The sequence below is a fragment of the Cetorhinus maximus genome, chromosome 24 (genome assembly GCF_964194155.1).
Source record: "Cetorhinus maximus chromosome 24, sCetMax3.hap1.1, whole genome shotgun sequence".
In the NCBI taxonomy this organism is placed as follows: domain Eukaryota; kingdom Metazoa; phylum Chordata; class Chondrichthyes; order Lamniformes; family Cetorhinidae; genus Cetorhinus; species Cetorhinus maximus.
Window position 1 is genome coordinate 50,919,410 of NC_135902.1, and position 19,390 is coordinate 50,938,799.

The window sequence follows — 19,390 nt, forward strand, 5'->3', positions numbered from 1 at the left end:
CCAAGCCTGGATATTGTCCAAGTCTTGCTGTATTTGGACATGGACTTCTTCAGTATCTGAGTGTGCTGAACATCATGCAATCATCAGCGAACATCCTCACTTTTTATGATGGAAGGTCATTGATGAAGCAGCTGAAGATTTTGAAAGAGTTATCTAATTAATTCCACCCTGCTGCTTGTTTTCCTATAGCCCTGCAAATCTTTAATTTCAAGAATTTATCCAATTCCCTTTTGAAAGTTATTATTGAGTCTTGTGTCAATCCAGTCATATCAACTGAAGTACTTCCCTTGACTCTCCAGTTGTTTGCTGCACATGTTTACTTTCCAAATCGGGTTGCCGAACAACACTTTGCATTTTTATAATGTGTTTAATATACTAAAATGACCCAAGGCTTTTCACAGAAGCCATATTGAACAAAAATTTGGTCAAAAGATTGTACAAAGAGGTAGCTTTTAAGGGGTGTCTTAAAGGAGGAGAGGGAGGTAGAGAGGCTGAGAAGTTTAAAGAGGGAATTCCAGAGCTGACAGCCAGGCAGCAAAAAGCAAGGTCACCAATGGCGGAGCAATTAAAATAGGAGTTTGTGATGAAACTCAAACTTACCTTTAGTTCAGAGTTTGGGAACTCTGATTCCCAACAAACCTTGGGCCTACTGTGCATGCACTGGCTGGGAAATGGCCACACATGCTCAGTTTGAGGTTTTTTATGTTCTTCCTGTTCTGACCAGCCCTGTGAGTCTACACAGATGGGAAAGGAGAAAATGACGTGAAGAGGCAGGTCCCCCAATGACCTGATACGGAGTGCCATTGAAGTCAATGTGTTCCAGGGAGCAGACTTTAAGCAAAGTGGGCATGGAAGGAGCCCTGAAGATCCGAAAGGCAACCGAAGGCTGGTGATCTGTGCTGTGGGCCGTTGGGGCAAAGGTACACCTTTGGAGCAGTGGTGTTCTGCTTGTCACAGCTGAAGGTTTGGAATTGTGCTTGGAAGGTGAAGCTTGACTGTATTCAGAGATCCAGGGGAAAGGAATCTCGGAAGGCAAGATTGAAACCCTGCCAGGTTGGTCGTTGTTGAAACTGGCCGAGTGAGAGCAAGCTTTGGAGAGAATTCTAAGGTGAAATCTTCAAATGGGGAGATTGGAAATCCTCGTGAGAAAGATGAAGTTTCAGTCAAATTGGCTGGCTCACAATGTGACAAACATCTGCATGGGTTGTTGAGAAATCCACGGAATCTGTTTTGGCCACATCTGTCATCTATATTGTGTAGTGTGGTGTAACTGACCATGGCTCACTTGTTAATTCATATATACCCTCATACATACGCTGAATGTTAGAGTATAATTTAGATATTGTAAATTGTTTTATCCTTCCGGACTTGTAAAGTAAAATTTATTTTTGTTGTTCAAAACCTGTGGAATCTTGTGGCTTTATTCACTTGAATCTCAAACTTTATCTACTTTAAACAAAACGTTACTGGTCACTAACCGGATCTCCCCCCATGACCCAGGGTCTGGGCAAGGATCATAGTAGGTTGCACAAGAGGTCAGAATTGGATAAGCACAGATGTCTTAGAGGTTTGTAGGGTTGGAGGAGATTACAGAGATGGGGTAGGGTGTGACTATGGAAAATTTGAAAACAAGGACAAGAATTTTAAATTTGAGGCACTACTGAACTGAGAGCATACATATGTCAGCAAGCACAGGGGTGATAGGTGAACTGGATTTGGTGCAACTTAGCATACAGACAGCAGAGTTCTAGATGAGCTGAATGGTCTTGACAGGGTGGATGTTTCCTCTTGTAGGAGAATCTAGAACTAGAGGTATGTTTATATGAGTTCAAATTTATGTGAGGCCAGCTAGGGGAGCATTCAAATAGTCAAGTCTAGAGGTAGCAAAGGTATGGATGTGGGTTTCAGTAGCAGATGAGTTGAAGCAGGGGCAGAGTTGGGCAATATTACAGAATGTTGCTGAACACCAATAGCTGATTTTTTCTTCCCCTCCTGACTGAGGCCATCATAACTTTCTCCATTGCTGCTCAGGCTATGATCTGCTAACTTAGCACAGACTTGAAATCAGCTTTGGTCTTTTTGGCCTGTTTGTCTCAGTTCCAGGTTATGTATTTCTTTATATTGTTTGAATCCCTTATTTTTATCTTACAACCTTGTAGCATGCTCTGCCAAACTTTTCTCTTACCCAACTTAGGTGTGCCTCTTTGCTTCTACCCCAAGACTTCCTTACTATCTAAATGATAAGAAGTAACATATTGGATCGTTTGGCATACTAACTGATAAATGACTGTGGATCTTGTAGGAAAAGTCACCTTCAAGGTCTTTTAAAATACACTGATAAATTCTGGAAAAATCAAAAGAGTTAATACTAGAATTCTAGGACAGTAACCAGATGAGGTGGGATGAACAACTAGGTGATTCCAATTTAGTCACCTGATGCAAGACGACACAGTTGTGTTGAGGCTACCAGACTGAACATCTTGTTTACCTAGAAAAGCAATACTGAGGAATGTCCTGAAGAGGGCTTTATTGATCCAGTCTACTGCCTTCTTCTCATAATTTAAGATACAAGAAAGTTTTTTTTCAAAAAATAGTATTTAACAAGCAACCAATTCTTGGTCATCTAATTAAAATATGATTATTATAAAAGTCCTTGACCAGTGTCTGTTTAAATTGAATGGCTCTTGATCACGAATTCAAGTGATAAGGTAGGTCAAAAGCGAAAAGCGTGAAATGACAGTTCTTTGGGAAGTTAAATGTACAAAAGATAAATGTGTTTGAGACCAAAAAGGTGACAACAGATGAATGCCTTTTCCTGTGCTGCAAATTGCAAATTGTATAGCTTTGTGTGTTATTCTGTGTATAATTTATATAACTTGTGTATCCTCTCAGATGTTGATTTACCAGCTCAGCATCTCTAGGATTCCCTTTTTAGTATAATGCCCTCACGCAGAACAATAATATTCCAAAAAAAGAAGCTTGCCTGGTGTGACAGTAGCCAGAAGGTTAGACATTGCCATGACATTGCCTAGTTGTTTGAGTGATGGGGATGACAATGATTGCCAAAGCCTTCAGCAGAGAGTCACCCGTCCCCATGGCGACGGCCGAGCTGCAGTTGGCGGAAGTGCGTCATGAGGTGGCGACATCGGCAGGCGCGTGGGAGTTTGAACGTTGGCGCCGTTCTCGCGCCCGTTAGCGGGACGGTCGCCGTCACTGTCTCCTGTGTAGCGGCTGCAGGCCTGCGGCCCAACTTCCCCACCTCACCCTGAGCTCGGTTTAAAGAGGACAGTGTCAGTGACCCGTTGCGCTTTAAAGAGACCGCGCACTTTGTTTGCTTGGCCTTTTGACAACGGGCAGGCGGGGGCAAGCCAGGCAGTCGCTTCAGGTCAGTGTCCTGTTTTACCAGGGATGTCAAAAGAGTTTTTTTTCCCTTTAGTTGTCCCTCTAATGACGGACGAGTGGATGATAAATATCTCCGGTTTGGTGGATGATAACTCACTCCTGTCTGATGGATGATAACTGTCTTCAGTCTAGTAGGTGATAATCTCTGGTCTAGTGGATGATAACTAACTCCTACGTAGTGGATGATTATTATCTCCCATTTAGTGGATAATAACTATCTCTGGTCTAGTGGATGATAACTTTCTTCAGTCTAATAGATGATAATCTCTTGTCTAGTGGATGATAACTATATCTCTTGTCTCGTGGATGGTAAACTGTTTCCTGTCCCGTGGATGGTAACTTGGTCTCTATCATTGTCCCCATACCTCCATTGTCCGCCTGTACAAGCGGAAAGGAACTTTCCAATCTTGTGACATTCATAGAAGAATCTCACTGTTCTCTATCACTGACTAAATCTTTGCCAGAGTCCTTCTGAACCACTTAGTGCAACATTTCGACCAGGATCTGCTGCCAGAGAGTCAGTGCGATTTCACGAACGGCTGATATGGTGTTTGCATTTAGACAGCACCAGGAGAAAAGCCAAGAACAGAACATGGACCTACATCACGTTTGTTGACCTGACCAAGGCTTTTGACACAGTCACCATGAGGGCCTTTGGAAGGTGATGGAAAAATTTGGCTGTCCTGAGAAATTCTTCACAATGGTTTGGCAGTTCCATGGTGACATGCTTGCATGTGTCTTAAGATGATGGTGAGACTTCTGACCCATTTCCAGTCACTAATGGAGTTAGTGGCCATGCAATGTAACATGGGCTTGTTCTCCAATGCAAGTGACAACTTTGGCATTATGATCAGCACGAAGAAAAAGAAAGTAATGTACCAGCCTCCTTCTGGAAAGCCCTATCTCGAGCCAAGGTTTCAGTCCATGACCAGAACTTGTCAGCTTTGGATGTTAATTTACCTTTGCAGTACTCTCTGTTCAGCTACCTGTATTGATGATAGGACACATGTAAAAATTGCTAAAGCAAGTATAGCCTACCACGGACTTTATTCCCAGACTGATGTTTGAAGAGGATTAAGTCTGTCTACCAAACTGTAAGTCTATAGGGTAAAAGTCCTGCCCACTCTGGTCTAAACGTGTGAGACTTGGATGGTGTACCAACATCATACCAAGAAGCTCAACCATTTTCACTTGAGCTACCTTCGGAAGCTTCTGAAGATCAGATGGCAGGACAAAATAGTGGACACAGATGCTCACCCAAGCTGGTATGCCAAGCATCCTACCATATTGAGACTGTCACAACTGAGTTGGGCTGGTCATGCAGCCCGAATGCCAGGCACTCGCTTACCCAAGTGAACCTTCTGTGGAGAACTTGAATATGGGTATGTTCTCATGGTGGTGAAAGGATGTGCTACAAGAACACATGGAAGGCTTCGCTTAGGAGTTTTTGACCCCAAGTCCTGGGAGAAGCTCGCCCAGGATTGCTGCACCTGGTGCAACAAAATAAATAAATGGCGTGGCCTTTTTTGAAAACAAGCGCATGACAGAGGCAGAGAGAAATCACAGGAGAGGAAATTTTTGAGTCAGCAATTAACTATCTGTGGTATCTTGTCCTATTTGCAGCAGAACCTTCTGAATGTAGATTGCAGTCACCTATCTACCCACAGGAACACCCCAGATGATGAAGATGATAACAGTCTCGAGTCTAGCAGATGATGAGTCTCAAGTCTAACTGCTATTTGTTCATAACTTTTCTGGTTGAGTTGGGGATTGCTGGGCCAGTTTCAATGAGAGAATGTCGACGATTTGAGAGGTTAATTGGAGATGTTGCTGCATTTGAGTTTGAGGATTTCACAAGAATGTTCTTGGTTGTATTTGTTGTGACATATTATTAGGTGTGGATTCCTCTCGCCTGTTCTGCCATTCAGTTAGATCATGGCTGATTTGTACCTCAACTCCATTTACCTGCTATTGCTCTATAATCTTTAATGCCTTTATCTATCACAAAATCTATTAATCTCAGTTTTAAAAAAATTACTTTGTGGGAATGGCAGGAAGGAGTTGTAGTGTAATTCAACCTATAATGTCTTCTCCTAGGTTCAACAGTGGACTTGGACCAGGTTCCCTAATTAGTGATGGGTAGAGTGAAACATATCACCCAAATAGACCAAACTTTATGGGAGAAAGTTTGAACGGAAAAGTTGGCCCAACTAAAGGTATCCAGGTGATGTTTCTGTTTCTACGTTTTTTTTATGATTAGATTGGTTTATGTATCAAACAATCTCATTTTTCACTTGCACTAACTTTGGCATGAGAAGGAGCAAAGACAGAAAATTCACCACTGCTGGTTAATAAATGACATTGTGATATATTAACAATTCAGACTTGAATCTCTGTCGAGATCACCAGAAGTGTATCTGTTCCCACGGTGGTTGCAGCAGACAACTTCTATGTTACTTTTACAGTTTTTTTTAGCTCCATTCTCTTCTCTGGAGGTCTTCAAGTGCAGCTGTCCCAGGCCAGTAGATTGGAAACTCAGAAGTGTGGGAGTTTCTGTGAAGAATGAAGATATACCAAAAATTTGCGATGCCACAATTCATCTTAAAGTTGCTGTGCTTTACAGCATTATGTAAAAATCATACTCTTTCGCAAGAATAGATGAAGCTGTTGAATCAATGCATGAAATATGAAAATTCACTGATCCCGAGTTATGTGTAGTTGTTTAATTGAACACACAGCTTTCCCATGAAGATGAGTAGCAAACTCAACTGTGCAATATAAAGGGTGTGCAGAATATAGATAAGCCACTTCCTGATGGAGAGAGGGAATGCTTAATTGAAGAGGAAGTTAACCCTGCAGTGTTGCAATGAACCTACATATGAACATACGAAATAAGAGCAGAAGTAGGCCATTCGATCCCTCGAGCCTGCTCCGCCATTCAGTAAGATCAAGGCTGATCTGTTTGTGTTTCGAATTCCACATTCCCAACCACCCCGATAGCTTTTGATTCTCTTGACTAGCAAGAATCTATCTTCCTCCGCCTTAAGAATATTCAATGACCCCGCCTCCATTACCTTCTCAGGCAGGGAGTTCCAAAGTCTCAAATTTCAGAGAAAAAATTTCTCCTCATCTCTGTCCTAAAAGGTGACCCTTAATTTCAAAACAGTGAGTTGACATGGATGTTAGCCAAGAACTTTATCCTCAGTCAGTGTGTCTGCTTCATAAAATGGGATCTTTGGTTTTGCTAGTCTTGTGTTTTTGTTTGTTTTCCCAGCTTCTTCAGATGTCCACTAGATTATTTTTCTTCATTGGCTTCTTCCTTTAGAGTCCCTTTGAGAAAGTCACTTGATTATTTGGCATTGATATGCCAGTTGTATTTACAATTATTTGGACAGGCCAGGAGGACAATGTGTCTTTCGACTACATCAGACATTATATCGTTATGTTCATACTCAGCTGAAGAAGGTGACTTTGTTGCTTTTCATGTTTTTTTTCCATTACTTGAGGACATAAGGGTTAGAAATTTAAATACCAGCTACTGATGAGGATTATTTTTGATTAATTGTATATTTGAAGTCCCATTATAAATACTAATGTTAATTGTACAAGTATTTACTCTGACTCTTTAGCAACAAGTATCTTTTTTTTGCCAGAAGTCCTAAATTATCCTATTGTAAATAGCCTGCTGTTCTTCTAAATCATCTTTTGCACATCAGATTAAACTTTGTACTTTGGCTTCCGTCAGATGTCAGTCAGAAGAGACAATAGTCATCAAATTTTGTTCTCTTTGTATGTGGACATGTGAAGTTTCAGTGCTGGTTTTAAACTCCATACAACAGCTGTTCTTAAAACATCTAATTATCCTTGTGATACAGAATGAAAATTGCATTGACAAATCTCTGAAAAATTTTCTGCAGAAAACTTGTGCAGTCATTTCACCCTTATTAATCTAGTGGTATAAGCCTGTTGGTATTTAAACACAGCGTTTTCTAAAAATATTAAATCAATGTTAAATATTTGTTTGTTCTCATTGCATAAATGGATGGGATGGATATATTTCAGTATATTTATCCAGTAAGTGGATCTGGTGTAATGCACTCATGACTGATTTGCTTCCTTGCCTATATGGTTTTTAACTTGCAGGATGCTCCAAAACGTTGGCATCAATCTATAAAAGATGTGAAAAGATGGGATAGGGAATGTTGCTGGAAAGTAAGTGTTCTCCATGTAAGATTCTCCCTGTGTCCTTTACCCCACCGAAGGTGTTAGTATTAACTCTTAGTTCCTGAAAATCCACAGTGTGAACTTTGAACGCTATAAAGCTCTGGTCTGCTTGAACAAGAATTCTGGCCTACTGATTTTTATCTGTATTGATACTGATTAAAGTTTGTGATAGAATTGGAGGAAAAGTATAATACCCGTCTGATGATTCTCAGTAGATAACATTAATGATAGATTCTCTCAAAATCAGGAAAACAATGCAATGTTTGTTCTGAATGGCATGGATTATCAGATGTCTTAAGAACAGCTGTTATACAGAGTTTAAAACGAAGCTAATATCTGGTCATATAATTTTAGTTGGTGAATCAGGTATTTTGGATGCTTTGTGCTTTGATATCGTTTTAAACTTAAAATACTAGAAATACTCAGCAGGTCTGGCAGTAATTGTCAGACTGAACCGTTAACACTTTCTGTCTCCATAGGTGCTGCCAGATCTGCTGAGTATTTACAGCATTTTCTCTTATTTAGATTTCCAGCATCTGCAGTACTTTGCTTTTGTATCATTTTAAACTTTTCTATTTTGCGTAGATTTCTATAACCTATTTGGAAAATATAATTGAATAACTGCCCGTCTCCTTAATTCAACATAGGAGCCTGAGCAGGTTTTCATAGGTATCTGTGTTATTTTGTTTCTTTCCTCCAACATTATATGTGGAAGTAATTTTTTCCCTTGTGCACACTTAAGATGATAAACAAAGAGAATTTCAGTTTTTGTCTTGATCAATAGCATTATTTGTATATTACATTTCAGCGACATTTGCTTGAAAATTGTACGGTTTGTCCCCATTATCCTCGGGAATGAGTGTTAGGGATTCCCTATTACAGGAGTCTTTTTGACTTTCCACAATGAGAAATGTTTTGATTCTTTTTTTCAATGGTATGGTTGTGATCATTAACTCCAATTTGTTTTGTTGCATCCATACTTTACACCGTCTCCCCACTGTGCGTATTGTGACTGAAACTCTCACCATTTATTTGGCAGAGAAAAAGTTGACCAAAATTGGGAACCAGTACTTTTTTAACCTTTTTATTTTGTTTGAGCTGATTTATACTGGCAATGGGGGGAGGGAAGCAAGTGGAATTTAAATGGCCCATGAGGTTTATCTACGTATATGTTATAGAACAGGTGCTTTTCAGGCATGTAGATAACTGATTTAAAAAATACAAGTGATTTGATGTTAGCTGGACATGTTGAGTTTTGGTTTTGGTGAACTCCTAGTCTGAGACTGGCATCTGCTCAGGGAAACTGGCAGCTAGTTAGGAAGAAAGAGCAATTTTTCAATTTATGTATTGCATTTCACATCCACCGTATGTACCAAAGTGCTTCACAGCTATCCCATTACTTTTGTAGGGTAATCATGGGTAAAAGTGATTGCCAATTTATGCTGTGTATCTTGTGTTGTGAATTGTACTTTACTGGCCAGGGAAAGCTGTTCATGCAGAACTTTGCTCTCATGGGTAAATATGAATGTTTTTAGAGTGTAGGCAACATTCAAAATATGAAGTAAAATGCTGAAATCTCAAGGAGGTTAAAAATGCCCTGGGGTTATTTAGTTTAAGCTTCTCGACATCTCAGTTGAGTTCTTGTCAAACCCAAATAACAAATGTGAATTGGCCTCCTGTATTCTTGAGTCAGACCATGATGTTATGTTGTCACTTTTTAGTTGGTTTGCAGCACTCTTAACATGTTTCACCACCAACTCCCTCAACCCTTATTTCACTACCTTTGTGATATCATATTGTTTATCTAACATCTAGTCTTGAATGAGCTGAAACTTTCTAATTACCTTCAGCCCAACACATCCTCATACCCTTGCCACAGATTTCATTCCCTCCCTGTCTACTACCTTGGACTGAATCAAACTATCGTGTCTTATTTGACCTTGAGCTGGACGTTTGAACCCCTATCCTTGTCATCACAAGAAATGTCTACTTCCAACTCTGTGACAGCACTCACCTCTGCCCCAACCTCTCTTGCTGAAGTCCATTTTTGTCATCTTGAGACTGATTATTTCAGCGCTTTCCTGGCTGTCTAGACCTCACATAAAGGTAGTCTTCCTTCTTTTAGCACCCTCCTTAAAACCCACCTCTTTGACCAAGTTGTGGTCACTCTTCCTACTGTATCTGCTATGGCTCAGTTGGTAGCACAATTGCCTCTGAGTCAGAAGCTGTGGATTCAAGTCCCGTAACAAGATTTCAGCATGAAAATCAAAGTTGATACTCCAGTGCAGTACTGAGGGAGTGCTGCACTGGCATTGATGAAGGTGCCGTCTTTCAGATGAGATGGTAACCAAGGCATTGTCTGCTATCTTGTTTGCAGGGAAAATATCCCATTGCTCTATTATGAAGAAGATCAGGGGAGTTATACCCAGTGTCCAGGCCAATCTTTATCCCTCACACGACATGACAAAAAATGATTACCTGGACGTTATCACATTCCCTGCATTACAGCAGCAGAAGTACTTCTTTGGCCATGTAGCACCTTTGGGTCTTCCAATGATGATGAAAGGTGTTAAATAAAGCAAAGTCTTTCTTTGAATATCTCCGCCTGTGGCTTGGCATTTTTTAAATTGTGTGTCCGTAAAGTACTTGTGATGTCTTTCTACATTTAAAAGCGCTATATGAATGCAAGTAGCTGTTCCTGTGGTATAGGTACCCAGTATCCCATTTCAGCTTTACTGTACTCCATTTCTTTGTACAATTGCAAGTAGGATAACAGTTAAGTCGCACCGTTCACGGGAGTTATGTTCCTGTGAAACCTCAAACGGCGAACGACGAATATATTTTACAATGGAAATCAATTAGGTTCCAGCCATCCTAAAATTTTACACGTCTAAAGGATCAAAGGCAGAGAAAAACTGTTTTTAATAAATTAAAAGAGAAATTTACTGGAGAAATTGTTCAATAAAACAAGCAAAATGTAAAGTTTGTCATACTTGCAGTACTTGAGAGTGGATGTGATTAGAAATTAAATCGCAGCAGCAAGGAACACCCACGTGCAAACAGCAGCAGACGACGCACGTGTAGGACACCTTCCTTATTTTAACTTTATTTAGATGGTTTTTCTTTTGGCACTTTCTAAAGATGGCTTTTAAAACCACGGATACATGAACATTTGGGCATGCAATAGGTGAACTGGTGTACAAAGACTTTTGCGTGGATAAGCGAATTTGCAAAAGAGAAAGTTGCAAACGGCGGGACTTTACTGGGCAAACTGAAATGGTGCAGAACCAATTCCTGGCATTAGGGAGAGTGTAATATCTATAACTCGCCGATGCCCTCTTGTGGTAGAATCGTGGTCCAATGGTGTTATGATACCAGGTATATCTTGAAATGTTCAAGGATTTGAATATTTCAATACACTTGGCCAGCTTACCAACAAGCACCTCGTCTACCATTTTATCCAAATTCACGTAATTGTATTTGTTAGTATGATGGTACCTTTGCTGATGCTCGCAGTTTGTTTGCCAATAAAACTTCCTGAGTAAGGATAGTTGGGCAATTCCTGTCCGAGTAGTGTTGTGATTTGTTTGCTGTAAACAGTGCAGTTGCCAAGTAACTGCCTCCCACGTTTGTCTCAAGTATTATCGGAAATGTGAGAATAAATAAAAAATAGAAGAGAATCTAAGGTTAAAACAAACCAAAAAAGTTTGAAACTGCTTTACTGTAAGTGATGATTTTGACAGAGAATAAAACATCATCTAATAGGAAACAAAAACAAAAATACCTGGAAAAACTCAACAGGTCTGGCAGCATCTACGGAGAGGAGCACAGTTAACGTTTCGAGTCCGAATGACTCTTCAACAGAACTTTTTTTTTGCTTTTATCATCTAATAGGACATTTGATACGTTCTTTGAAAAATTATAAAGGATACAGAAACAGGACAGAAAAATTGGAATGGAGGAGAAAGCTGCAACCGAGGACCTAGTACCAGCACAAGTGCAACAGGCCAATTGGATTATCGTTGAATTCACAAAACTGTACAAAAATGAAATGCTGCATAATATTCTTAGCCCTGACAAATTGCAAGCTGCTGTGATCCTCCATAAGACTGACTTGAGGTGGAGAAGGTTGTTCCCTATAAAGGACACAGGATGTGATATATGCTTAGAGAAACAGGGGAAGGCTGGAATACTTGCTGATTACTTTGTATCAGTGTTTACTAAGAAAGAGGATGCTGACAAGATATCAATAGAAGCGGAGATGGTAGAGGTCATGAGTGGGATGAAAATTGATAGGCAGGAGGAACTAGAAAGGCTGGCTCTGCGGAAGGGTTGATAAGTCGCCTGGACTGAATGGTTTGCATCCCAGATTGCAACAGGCAGTGCTGGTGGAGATAGTGGAAGGTCTTGTCATAATTTTCCAATCTTTCTTGGATACGGGAAAGATGCCTGAGGATTGGAAAGTGACAAATCTGGCACCCTTATTCAAGAAAGGGTGTAAGGGCGCTCCTGGTAACTACAGGCCGATCAGCTTAATGTCAGTAGTGGGTAAGTTTTGGGAAAAATATCAACAGGCAATTGGAGAAGTTTGAGTTCATTATGAAGAGTAATAATTTGTAGACAGATTGTGTTTGATTAATCTAATTGAATATTTTGATGAATTAACAGAGAAGGTTGATGAAGAGAATACAATGGATGTTTTCTATGTGGAATTTAGAAAACTTTGACAAAGTACCACATAAAAGGCTGGTTAACAAAACTGAGGTCATGAAATAGGAGGGTCAGTGTCAGCTTGGATTTTAAAAAATCAGCCTAAGAACAGAAAACAGTGCTAAAAGGTTGTTTCCCACACTGGAGGAATGTAGTCAGCATCCCCAAAGGTCAATGAGAGAACAAAATTTACTGATGCTACCAAACTCGGAGATATGGCAAACAGTGAGGATGATATCAATCGACTGCAACAGGACATAGATTAGCAGAATGGACAGATAAATGGCATATGGAATTTAATACCAAGAAGTGAGAGTTGATGCATTTTTGCAGAAGGGATTGGAAAAGGCAATATAGACCTAATGCCACAAAGGCATCTGGGGTTCGTGTGTAGAAATCTTTGAAGGTGACGGGATATATTGAGAGTGTGGTTAGTAAAGTGCATGGAATCATGGGGTTTCTTATATTGAGATATTGAGTAAAAAAGCAGGGAAGCTATGCTGAACATGTATTAAGGTCTGGTTAGGCTGCAACTAGTGTATTACACCCAATTCTGGTCACCACTTTAGGAAGGATATGAGGGTCCTTGAGAGGATGCAGAGGAGATTTACCAGAATGGTTCCAGGGAATTTAGCTACAAGATTAGGTTGGAGAAGCTGCGTTGTTGTCCTTGAAGCAAAGGAGGTTGAGAAGAGATCTGATAGAAATGTACAAGATTATGACAGGTTGGATAATGTGGACAAAGAGAAGCTGTTTCCATCAGTTTAGGAGACAAAGTGTGGGAGACACAGATTTAAAGTTTTGGACAAGAGATGCAGAGGGGAATATGAAAAAACTAAGGAAGAGGTAGGGCCTATCAGAGATGTACATGGTAACTTGTGGGTTGATGCAGAACATATGGGCAGGGTTCTCAATGAGCATTTTGTCTCTATCTTCACTAAGGAGAGGGCTGATGCAGACATTCTAGCTAAAGAGGAGGAGTGTGAAATATTAGATACACTAAGCATAGTGAGAGGAAGTAGTGGAGGAACTGGTGCCCTTGAAGGTGGATAAATCACCAGGGCCAGATGGATTGTATCCCAGGCTGTTCAAGGAAGCCAGGGAGGAAATAGTGGATGTTCTGAGGATCATTTTTCCAATCCTCACTAGATACAGGTGAGGTCCCAGAAGATAGGAGGTCTGCGAACATTGTACCATTATTTAAAAAGGGTGCGAGGGGTAAGCCAGAAAATTATAGGCTGCTCAGTCTGACTTTGGTGGTGGGCAAATTATTCTTGAGAGACAGGATAAACTATCACTTAGGCACAAATTGATCAGGGATAGTCAGCATGGTTTTGTTAGGGGAAGATGTGTCTTATTTCCTCAAAAAAATTCTATTAAGTTAGTAACAAGGAGGATTGATGAGGATAGTGCAGTGGATGTTGTCTACATGGATTTCAGTAAGGCATTTGACAAGGTCCCACATGGCAAATGGTCAGGAAAGTGAGATCTCATGGATTATAGGGAGAGGTGGCAGGTTGGATCCAAAATTGACTCAGTGACAGGAAACAAAGGGTAACAGTCGATGGATGTTTTTGTGAATGGAAGGCGGTTTCCAGTGGCGTTCCACAGGGCTCAGTGTTGGGGCTCTTGCTGTTTGTTGTATGTATTAATGATTTAGACGTAAATGTGGGAGGCATAATTGGGAAATTTGCAGGTGGCACAAAAATTGGCCATGCAATTGATAGTGTAGAGGATAGCTGTCGACTCCAGAATGCTATCAATGGTTTGGTTGAGTGGACGGAGAAGTGGCAAATGGAATTCAGTCCGGAAAAGTGTGAGGTAATGCATTTGGGGAGGGCAAACAAAGCAAGGGAGTATTCAATAAACAGGAAGTTATTGAGGGGGGCTGAGGAAGTGAGAGACTTTGGAGCGCATGTCCACAGGTTCTTGAAGGTGGCAGGACAGGTGGTCAATAAAACATATGAAATGCTTTCCTTTATTGGGTGAGGTATTGAATACAAAAGCAGGGATGCAATGATGGAACTGTATAAAATGCTGGTTAGGCAAGAAATACAGAGGGAAATATGAGAAAACTAAGGAAAAGGTAGGGCCTATCAGAGATGTACATGGTACCCTGTGGGTTGATGCAGAAGATATGGACAGAGTTCTCAATGAGTACTTTTTCTCTGGTTGGAATTTTGTGTACAGTTCTGGTCGTCACATTACAGGAAGGACATAATTGCTCTGGAGAGAGTGCAGAAGAGATTTGCAAGAATGTTGCCAGGGCTTGAAAATTGCAGCTATGAGGAGAGATTGGATAGGCTAAGGTTGTTTTCCTTAGAACAGAAGAGGCTAAGGGGGTGACCTAATTGAAGTGTACAAAATTGAGGGGCCTAGATAGGGTAGACAGGAAAGACTTGTTTCCCCTAGCTGAGGGGTCAGTTACCAGGGGGCATAGATTTAAGGTGATTGATAAAAGGATTAGAGGGAACATGAGGAAAAGCCTTTTCACCCAGAGGGTGGTGGGCATCTGGAATTCAATGCCTAAGTTGGCTGTGGATGAAATGCTCAACTCGTTTAAAAGGTACCTGGATCTGCACCTGAAGTGCTGTAACCGGCAAGGTTATGGACCACGTGCTGGAAATTGGGATTAAAATGAGCGGCTGGTTTCTTTTTCTCTTTTTGGCTGGTGTAGACATGATTGGCTGAATGGCCTCTTTCTGCACTGTAACTTTTCCATGGTTCTGTGGTTTTATGCACCAAGTGGTAATGATTTGTAACTTGCTGCCTACGAGGGTGGTGGAAGCAGAGACGATGAATGATTTCCAAAGGAAATTGGATAGGCATTTGAGGGAATAAACCTAAAAGGATAGAGTGGGGGAATGGGACCGACTGGATTGGTTTACAGAGAACTGGCGTGGACTCAATGAGCCAAAAGAAAGAACAAATTACATAAATGTCTTTCATATTCACAGCCAGTAGTTTTGTGTTATGTCGTAATGTAGTAAATGTGGCAGCTGTTGTGGAGTATCTAAAGGACATTTGAAACAGAATCGACTAGGTAGATTCAGCAGCAGTTCTTTATTTAGTATAAGTGCGCACACTTGGGAAATGCTCTTTCAGAATGCTCTAAAAGGCAATTCGTATTTGCACAGTTTTTGTCAGTTATATATACCATCTTTGGGGTAACTCATCATTAATTCACAATGTTCTTATCTTGTATGTCTAATCGTTATGTCCTTAATTACATATGAGTTTACAATATAAACACAGAATGGCCTGTTCATCACCTCTGAAGTTCTGGAGGAATTTGTAAAACAATCTCTGAATGACGTGGCCTTTAGCACAAACGATGTTTACAATTCACTTCAAAACATAAACTTTGCTTATCAATCCTGATATTTTGCTGCTATGCTAATTCATCTGCATACCTCAGCTTGACTCTTGAGGTTAAGCAATCCAGTTTAATTCTGTATAATTCATAGACCATTCATCAACTTATTTTATCCTGACCCAAAAATTACATTCGTTTAGCTTTATCATGGACTGACCCATGGACTAGTCATTAGCTTCTGGGCCTGGCCAAAAGGTCATATTCATTCTAGTTTTTTTTTAGCTGCTGACGCTCTTAAAATTTATATCTGCAACTTGGCTAAGCCTGGGTAATCCTATGATGCACCCTGATATGCCTCTTCAGAAACCAAACTGTAATAAGATTAGTAATTAGATAATCTTTTTTAATGATGTTGGTTCTGTGGTAAATATCAGCCAGGACATTGGGGGAACTCCCCTTCTTTTCTTTGAACAATATCATGGGATCATTTACATCCACCTGAGAAAGGAGTCTCAATTTAATGTCTCATTTGAAAGATGGCACCTCTGACAGTGCATCACTCTCTCTCCATGAAGTGAAATGAAGATTATGTCCACAAGTGTTAGTGAGACTCGAACCCACAGCCTTCTGACTTGGAAAAAAGAGCAATACAACTGAGCCACTCTGAAATTTTCAAAGCCTATTTATGCAGAACTTTCACAACGGGAGAAATTGACTTTCAGTCTTGGGCATAAACCCAGGACCTAAAAGTGACCGGATAAATTGAAATAGCACTGTTACCCTCTTGGATACCTGGAAGCCTCCAAGATTGGGGGCTGGGAGGATCAGGGCTCGAACAGTGGGTAAAGGTAGGCTGAGTGTTGGGGGAGATTGGGACTTGAGTGGGTGGGAGGCAGGGAAACTGGGAATGGAGTGGGTGTGGGGAATTATCATTTTCTGCAGGAGTATAGTGAATGAGATTGGCACCACAGGGGAAACCTGGGGACGTTACTGTGGGTAAACAGTGAAAGATTGTTTTCACTGGTGGGCAAATAGGAAACAAGGGGACAAAGATTGAGGATTCGCACTGAAAAATCTGAGGGGATGGGTGAAGGAAGGTTCTTGAAGCAATGGCTGTTTGACGCTGGGATACTTTGCTACAACTTCCTATTGCGATAGACACTAGAACACCATTTAAAAGGGAACTGGATAAATATTTGTAAAGGAGGAATATAAAAGGATCCTGGGGTGTTGTGCTATGGGGGTGGGAGATGAGATTGGAACAGAGCATTCGCACTGGCACAGGACCCAGGCTCTCCTCTGTTGTAATTCTAAGGAAACTATTCTTTATTAAGTCTGAGCTCAGTGTGTGATTTAGAAATGTTTGTGCTGAGTTTAGGGCTATGTTCCATGTGAGACATGAATCAAACACCAAGCCCGCTCCCCTTTTACGATTTCTTACTTTGGTCTCAGTTGGTAGGTGCTGGCAGAAGTGTGAAGTCCGAGTACAGATCGACTCTGACTGATGCTCCCAGCTCAGAGTTATTTTCTTCTCTCTCAAACTTAGTTCAAAGCAGATTCCAAGGAGATAGAGATAGAGAATTGGGCCTATTAAAAGTGGCATGGACTGAAAACTCTGACAGCACCTTGCACTGCACAGGTACATTTTGGCTGTAGTTTCAGGTTGAGTATCAGCAGGTTGCTACATGTTACAGGTAGGATAATGGGACAACATTGACTATTCGTGAATTATTGTATTTCTGCTGGTTGTGAGGGGAACCTGAGTGCTACTCGTATTACTATTAGTTGCCCTGTAATTTCAGTGAGTTGCTATTAATTATTGATGGAATCAAAGATTCTCGCACTTCTGCTTTCCCCTTAGCAGATCACTCCCTGATCCTCGGTTTCTTTTTCTTGCACTTCCTGATTCTTCAGATTTCTTGCACAACAACTGCCGGTGCAGAACCTCGAGGACACTCGACTACAGGGGGACCTAACCCTTTTCAGGTCAATGAAATAATATTTGTGTATATATATATCATGTGGCCAGAATGTCATATGATCAAAACTTCCAGAATACCACCAACCAGTCAACAACTTTAATGTTCTAATTCACTGTTGCGCCAGCCCTCTTGAAAGAGATTACCCAAAGAGATGCCTTGGTCCATGACAGTATTGGTAGGAGTGACCATCGCACAGTCATTGTGGAGACAAGGTCCTTTCTTCACATTGAGGATACCCTCCATGGTGTTGTGTGGCACTACCACTGTGCTAAATGGGATAGATTTCAAGCAGACCTAGCAATTCCAAATTAGGCAGCCATTAGGCGCTGTGGGCCATCAGCAGCAGCAGAATTGTACTTGCACAGTCTGTAACCTCATGGCCCGGCATATTCCCCACTCTTTCATTATCACCGAGTCAGGGGATGAACCCTGGTTCAATGAAAAGTGCAGGAAAGCATGCCAGGAGCAGCATCAGGCATACCTAAGAATAAGGTGTCAACCTGGTGAAGCTACAACAAAGGACTACTTGCGTGCCAAACAATATAAGCAGCAAACGATAGGCAGAGCTAAGCAATTCCACAACCAACGGATCAGATCTAAGCTCTGCAGTCCTGCCCCATCCAGTTATGAATGGTGGAAGACAATTAAACAACTCACTGGAGGAGGAGGCTCCACAAATATCCCCATTCTCGATGGGGGAGCTCAGCACATCAATGCAAAAGATAAGACTGAAGCATTTGCAACAATCTCCAGCCAGAAGTGCCGAGTGGATGATCCTTCTAGGCCTCCCCCGGAGGTCCCCAGCATCACAGAAGACTTCTGCTCCAGAATTGCCTATCCAAGCTGTTCCAGTACAGCTACAACACTGGCATCTATCTGGCAATGTGGAAAATTGCCCAGGTATGTCCTGTACACAAAAAGCAGGACAAATCCAACCCAGCTAATTACATCCCCATCAGTCTACTCTCAATCATCAGTAAAAACATGGAAGGGGTCATCAACAGTGCTGTCAAGTGGCACTTGCTTAGCAATAACCTGCTTGCTGTCGCTCAGTTTGGGTTTTGCCAGGGCGACTCAGCTCCTGACCTCATTACAGCCTTGGTTCAAACGTGGACAAAAGAGCTGAGCTCCAGAGGTGTGGTGAAAGTGACTGCCCTTGACATCAGGGCAGCATGTGACTGAATGTGGCATCAGGAAGCCCTAGCAAAATTAGTCAATGGGAATCGGGGAAACTCTCTGCTGGTTTAGTCATATCTTGCACAAAGGAAGATGGTTGTGGTTGCTGGAGGTCAATCATCTCAGTTCCAGGACATCACTGCAGGAGTTCCAACAAGCGAATCTGACAATCGCCCCTTGACACTAAATGGCATTACAATTGCTAAATCCCCCACTATGAACGTTCTAGGGGTTACAGTTGACCAGAAACTGAACTGGACTACCTACATAAATACTGTGGCTGTCAGAAGCAAGGAATCCTGTGGCAAATAACTCTGCTCCTGACTTCCCAAAGCCAGCCCACCATCTATAAGACACGGGGCAGGATGTGATGGAATACTCTCCACTTGCCTGGATGAGTGCAGCTCTAACAACACTCAAGAAGGTTGACACCATCCAGGCCAAAACAGCCGACTTAATTAGCACCCCATCCACAAACATTCACCCCCTCCACCACAGACACGCACTGGCAGCAGTGTGTACTATCTACAAAATGTACTGCAGGAACTCACCAAGGCTCCTTAGACAGCACCTTCCAAAC

The 19,390-nt window shown here is 41.4% G+C and overlaps 1 protein-coding gene across 7 annotated transcripts in view; it reads left to right on the plus strand.

Moving 5' to 3' along the window:
• cep112 (centrosomal protein 112) overlaps window positions 1-19,390 on the plus strand; it is a 432,841-nt gene that overhangs the window by 5,642 nt on the left and 407,809 nt on the right. For 2 of the 7 annotated variants that reach the window (XM_078529025.1, XM_078529028.1), the window contains exons 1-2: window positions 3,127-3,385; window positions 5,500-5,618. The exons of 1 other annotated variant lie outside the window; for it this stretch is intronic. The gene's annotated coding sequence lies outside the window, so the exon portion shown is untranslated. Of the gene's footprint in view, window positions 1-3,126; window positions 3,386-5,499; window positions 5,619-7,545; window positions 7,615-17,556; window positions 17,639-19,390 lie in introns of those variants that run through there. 4 more of the 7 variants (XM_078529027.1, XM_078529032.1, XM_078529031.1 and 1 more) reach the window with 3 other exon arrangements.